The sequence below is a fragment of the Anomaloglossus baeobatrachus genome, unplaced genomic scaffold, assembly GCF_048569485.1.
Source record: "Anomaloglossus baeobatrachus isolate aAnoBae1 unplaced genomic scaffold, aAnoBae1.hap1 Scaffold_220, whole genome shotgun sequence".
In the NCBI taxonomy this organism is placed as follows: Eukaryota; Metazoa; Chordata; class Amphibia; order Anura; family Aromobatidae; genus Anomaloglossus; species Anomaloglossus baeobatrachus.
Window position 1 is genome coordinate 370,151 of NW_027441990.1, and position 6,354 is coordinate 376,504.

A 6,354-nucleotide genomic window follows, 5' to 3' on the forward strand; every position below is an offset into this window, starting at 1 on the left:
CTTATGCTAGCCGAAAACTCCGACCGACTGAGAGGAACCCTGAGAACTACATCTCCTTCAAGCTTGAGCTCTTGGCACTGGTGTGGGCTATCACCGAGCGTTTCCGCCATTACCTGGCAGCAGCCAAGTTCACCGCGTACACAGACAATAACCTGCTGACCCATCTAGATACGGCCAAGCTGGGCGCGTTGGAGCAGCGGTGGGTGACCAGGTTAGCCAACTACGATTTCACCATCAAGTACCGGGCCGGCCGTACCAACGTCAATGCCAATGCACTCTCCCGGATGCCCCACCTGTCGGAAGAGGGGCCAGAGGATGATGACCTCGAAGAGATCGAGTTGCCTGCATTTCACCGGCCATTCACTGAGAAGGTGCACGTCTACCAACAACGGGTGAACCTGGATCCGCTGCCCCGACAGGACTGGCAGGAAGCTCAGGACCAGGCACCTGCTGTCCGCCTGGTCAAGACTCTAGTGGAACAGGGTTCTGCTGGGATAGACCCTGCTGCCCCTGCCGAAGCCCAACGTCTGTGGCAAGAACGGACCCGGCTATACCTACACCAGGGGAAGTTGTATCGCGAGCTGATTAATCCAAAGACTCACGAGAAGATCCGCCAGCTGGTGATTCCCCAGGCTAAAGTGCCCACCGTCCTGCAAGCATACCATGATGGTGCAGTGCACTTCGGGTGGAAGAAGCTAGAGATGTTGTTAAGAGAGCGGTTCTATTGGAGTGGAATGCGGGAATCTGTGGAGGCCTGGTGCCGAGAATGTGGCCCTTGCGCATTGAGAAGGAAGGACGAGGCCAGCCAGAAGGCACCCCTACACCCGATCATTACACACCAACCGCTGGAGCTGGTTCCCCTTGACCATGTAAAGCTCACCCCCAGCCGAAGTGGGTACACCTACGCTCTGACCATCGTAGACCACTACTCGAGGTTCCTGGTGGTTGTCCCAGTTAAGGACTTAACCGGCCGCACCGCTGCTAAGGCTTTCCAAGCTTATTTCTGTTGACCGCATTGGTACCCGGAGAGGGTGCTTACCGACCAGGGTCCGGCCTTTGAAGCAGAGGTATTCCAGGAATTCTGCCAGTTGTACGGCTGCAAGAAAATCCGGACCACGCCTTACCACGCCCAAACCAATGGCATTTGTGAAAAGATGAACCACTTGGTCCTGGGCCTCCTCAAGACGTTACCACTGGAAGAGCGGAACCTGTGGCTGGAGAAGCTACCTGACCTGGTCGATATGTACAACAACATCCCTTCCAGCTCTACGAAATGCACTCCAGCATACCTGATGAGAGCTCGTCCCGGCCGGCTACCAGTGGATCTGGAAATGGGCTTGGAAGCTTCAGAAGCACTCCTGTCGACAGCTGAATGGGACACTCGGCGGAGGACACAGTACCGACAGGTCCAGGAGTATGTTGAAAAGAACTTGTGCCGGAGTCGGGGACAACAGGAGCAGTGCTTCAACAAGAAGGCGCCTGCCGGTTCCTTCCAACCTGGGGATATAGTGCTGAAGCGGAAAAGAAGGGCCCACAAGCTGGATGATCAATGGGAAAAAACCCCGTATGTAGTCCAGCCCACAGGATGGGAGAATGGGAAGGCCTACCAGATCAGCCGTGACCAGGGGGGGACTTTGGCCACGGTTTCCCGAGACCACCTGAAGAAGTGCCCACCAGCATTGAGAGTAGCGGATGAGGCTCCAGTTCCCAGTCCAGTGGAGAAGGAAAAAGAGGTAATCCACACCATGATGGGTGATTTTCCAGCAGACTGGCCTACACAGAACGGTGCGGTGATCCTTCCAGTGATACTGTTCCCACAACCCGTGGATGAAGAAATGATGGAAACGGTTAACCGCGAGCCAGTGCCCAGGGATGTACCTGTACCCAGCTCCCCTACGCCTCCGCCTGCCCCACATGATAGCAGGGAGGAGGAACTGACTGTTCCCTCTGCCCCACTGCCTGTCACCACTGACACCGGACCCCGAAGGTCCACTCGCTCCAACCTAGGTAGACCCCCACTTAGGTACAGGGAAACTACTCTTTAAAAGGGGGGGGCTTTATGTGTTGAGTGTACCAGTTTGAAAGTTTTAAATGATAAGTAAAGATGATCAACCTCTATAAATCACTTGTAAGGCTACATCTGGAATATGGGAACCAGTTTTGGGCTCCACATTTTAAAAAGGACATTCAGAAGTTAGAGTCAGTTCAAAGGTGGGCAACTAGACTACTACAAGGAATGGAAGGCCTCCCATATGATGACAAGTTGAAAAAGTTATTAAGTGATTATTGGCTGCAATGGGGCTTTCTGGCTGGTGCCAGCCTCTCTTCTTAGCACACAGGAACCACAATCCCTACACCATGCTTCAATGGATTCTCTCATCCCAGCCCAGTAAAACTACATATTTTACACAGTCATAAGCAGCCCATGGGCATTCACCTGCATTCAAACCAATAACAGCTCATAGACCAGACAATCCATCTACCACTGGACCAAAGACAGGAAGTTAAATCCACTGCCTGCGGTAACCAACTTAATCCTATAGGCTACTCACACAACAAACCCAACAGAAAGGAAAAAAACATGGCTTCGATTATCCATCCAATGAAAACGCATAACCATTGTGAGCCATTGGACAATGCAATTGGACACATGGTGACATGGTGCACGGCCCAATGAATCAAGTCTTTACTTCATATTCACGGTTTAAGCCCTTGGGTTCTAATGTGCCCAGAGTACATATCCAGAAAGATTCTCTTTCTTTGAGCTAAACACAAGTCAACAATACATTGTAAGCAGATTCTATTACCAGTCCCACACCATTTTGTGACGCATAATCACACAGTGATCCAATTAAGATTCCAAGTCATCGAACATGTCCAAGCCATACGTAGAGGAGGCAATAGAATTAGGAAGCTCAAAGAAAGGGAATCTTTCTGGATATATACTCTGGGCACATTGGAACCCAAAGGCTTAAACCATGAATATGAAGTACAGACTTGATTCATTGGGCCATGCATGGACATAATGGACATAATTCTAATAGGCAGGACAGGTAATAAGGAGCACAAGGGATATGCTAAAATGTGTTGTGTGACAAGACAGACACAGGAAAGGAGATGATAACAGGTGTAGGGACCAACAAGGTGAGACAAGGGGTATCAGGATAGGGTCAAGTAGGTATGAATGTAGTAATGGGGCAGGCATAGAGAATTGTATGCGAATGTGAATTACAATAAGTCACTAAGGAAAGGAATATGTGAGTGTGTGCCTAATGTAAACTAATATTGTACTGGCAAAATTATAGATGGAAAGGGAGAAGGGGAGAGGGGAGAGAGGAGGCTGTAATTGACTACAAGGGTATGAGTTATGAGTGATCATAGGGATAGTGCTACATAAGTGGAAATACCTATGGAGGACCGGATGTGTAAGCGCATACCTTATACAAACCTATAGAGTGCTGATGGGTGAGAGTGTGATGTTAGATATAAGACATCCTATAGTGAATAGTGAGCCGTAATCAAGTGCAACAGGGATATTTCACGTGACTATGGGAACCTGGAAGGTAAAGAAAGGGGAGAAAAAACTGTTAGACAAGGTAATCAGACAAACATGACAAATAAAAAACAAGGAAGAATGGAACTCCATACATACTGGAACCATATATAGTGTGAACACGAAAAAGAACCGGGCGTTAGAAAAAATGTGCACGGCCCAATGAATCAAGTCGGTTCTTCATATTCATGGTTTAAGCCCTTGGGTTCCAACGTGCCCAGAGTATATATCCAGAAAGATTCCCTTTCTTTGAGCTTCCTAATTCTATCGCCTCCTCTGCGTATGGCTGGGACATGTTCGATGACTTGGAATCTTAATTGGGCCACTGTGCGATTATGCGTCACAAAATGGTGTGGGACTGGTAATAGAATCTGCTTACAACGTATTGTTGACTTGTGCTTAGCACAAAGAAAGGGAATCTTTCTGGATATGTACTCTGGACACATTAGAACCCAAGGGCTTAAACCGTGAATATGAAGTACAGACTTGATTCATTGGGCCGTGCACCATGTCACCATGTGTGCAATTGCATTGTCCAATGGCTCACAATGGTTATGCGTTTTCATTGGATGGATAATCGAAGCAATGTTTTTTTCCTTTCTCTTGGGTTTGTTGTGTGAGTAGACTATAGGATTAAGTTAGTTACCGCAGGCAGTGGATTTAGCTTCCTGTCTTTGGTCCAGTGGTAGATTGATTGTTTGGTCTATGAGCTGTTATGGGTTTTAATCCAGGTGAATGCCCATGGGCTGCTTATAACTGTGTGAAATATGTAGTTTTACTGGGCTGGGATGAGAGAATCCATCGAAGCATGGTGTAGGGATTGTGGTTCCTGTGTGCTAAGAAGAAAGGCTGGCACCAGCCAGAAAGCCCCATTACAGCCAATAATCAACCGCTAGCCGCTGGAACTCGTTGCTCTAGATCATGTCAAACTCACACCAAGCAGGAATAGATACATTAGCCCACCATCCCACCCAAAGAGCAACTTCTGCTGCGCAGCTGGCTTTCTAGGCAGCAGCGCTATCGTGATGTCAGCGGGGGACATTGTGACAAGCCAGTGTTCCGTCACTTCATGTTGTGCACTGTTCAAACGGAAAATACATCAACAGGCAGACTACAGAAAAGCTTACTAACAAAGGTTAGAGAGGGGCTTTCTCAGAGGGCTTTTTACAGTTTGTCTATTCCCAATTAGCCGTTTAAGTATGCTTAATGAAAGTACTAATTCTTTCATAGGCCGCCCATTCTTAGTATTTGACGTTCCTTATATTGCGGTATCAGGCTTCGCAGCAGGTTGCAAAACATTCATCACCCATGACTGTCCCCAATTGGGCTCAGAAGCTAAATGTCTATCATGACCTCTCTTTTTGAAAGTCCAAGAGCAAGCAAACTCTTCCTCCAGGAGAGGGAGCCAACAGATCACTAAAGACATCATCATTGCTCAAAGAAAACACCGAAAAACAATGGAAGCTTTAATTGGAGTGGAATCTGATAGACAGCACCTGATGCCAAGTCTGCATCTTCTAACACCTGCAGTCACTGCAGCAGCTGAATCCAATGTGTCCAAAAGGGATCTATTCTATTCAATTGCAAATGATCTAGATAAGACTGAGAATAAGATACTGCACGGGACATAGCAGAGTTGGTCAAGTTGAGTGGAGATGAGTTTGCTATTTGGCACAGCTTTTGCATCAATAAAGCAAGTAAAAGGTGTGAAAGATAAAAAAAAGGGTGAAAGTGTGAAAAGTGAATTGGCCAAATTGAGGTGCATATAAAGTTTTTGCTTTCTTTCAATTCACTAATGGGGCTCATTTGAATCAGGTGAATTGAGTTCTGCTTTTGGAAACTGGGTTAAGAAGGGGTGCACCGGTCCTGGAGGTACTGCAATACCAGGTCAATGCGTGGAGTGGACAGAGCAAGATTTTTTCCATCTCCTTGTTCTAAAAATCCATTTAATATATGGTCCCCAGAGAGGGGACGTATCAGATATTAAACTGATAAGAACAGATTTAATTTTTTTTTTTTTCTGTTTATCAGTAGGACTTCAAAATAACAAAGGTGATCGCCTCCCGTTGCCTGGGAACCGTCCAGGCACAAAAGGGCTATGTGTCACCAGAAGGCGCACACACTTCCTCAAGGCCGGCAGACGTGCAATCCCAGGCACCTTCCAGTACCGACCAAGGTAGCGTCCTCCGAAACTACACTTGATCTTAGCCAAAAGGCCGAGAAGCTATAACCCGAATTGGTTACGGCCTTGAGTGGCACCCTGGCCTATACCGGACACATCTTAGGGAGAGGGAGACAAACCCACGCCTACAGAAGACATTTTGTCACCCAAGCCAACCCTTGAAAAGGCTGTTTTGCAGAGCAAAAACAAGAAGAATGATGCTTTTTGCAGCCGCCGCCCACTGCAATTAATCTGAATAACTCCTCCTCCTCCAAGCACCTCCCCCTTGCAGTCTTTCCAATTCATGATACAAAAAGACGGACGGACAGGACAGGACAGGACAGGCTGCCTGACTTTCCGTCACTGCCACCCTTTGCCATCCTTGCCCGTAGAAAGCCCTTTCATCATCCCCAAACCCTAATCTTTTCCCTTCCCTTCCCAGCTGCGTCTCACTCCCTTTCATTAGGAAGTGAGCGCAGCCTTTTCTCCGTTCTGCACATGCGCGACGTTAAACACAAATGCGCAGGCGTGCGTTCCATTAGCCTCACTGCATTCCACTCCCATACAGGAAGTGGGCGCAGCTATTACTACGGTCGCACATAAAAGAACCCACGGCCACCACTGCACACAGCTGACTCCA

The 6,354-nt window shown here is 47.8% G+C and overlaps 1 pseudogene; it reads right to left on the reverse strand.

The window, feature by feature from the left end:
* Nucleotides 1–5,403: 5,403 nt before the first annotated feature.
* LOC142261436 (U2 spliceosomal RNA) lies at nucleotides 5,404–5,610 on the reverse strand (annotated as a pseudogene).
* Between the last annotated feature and the right edge of the window lie 744 nt (nucleotides 5,611–6,354).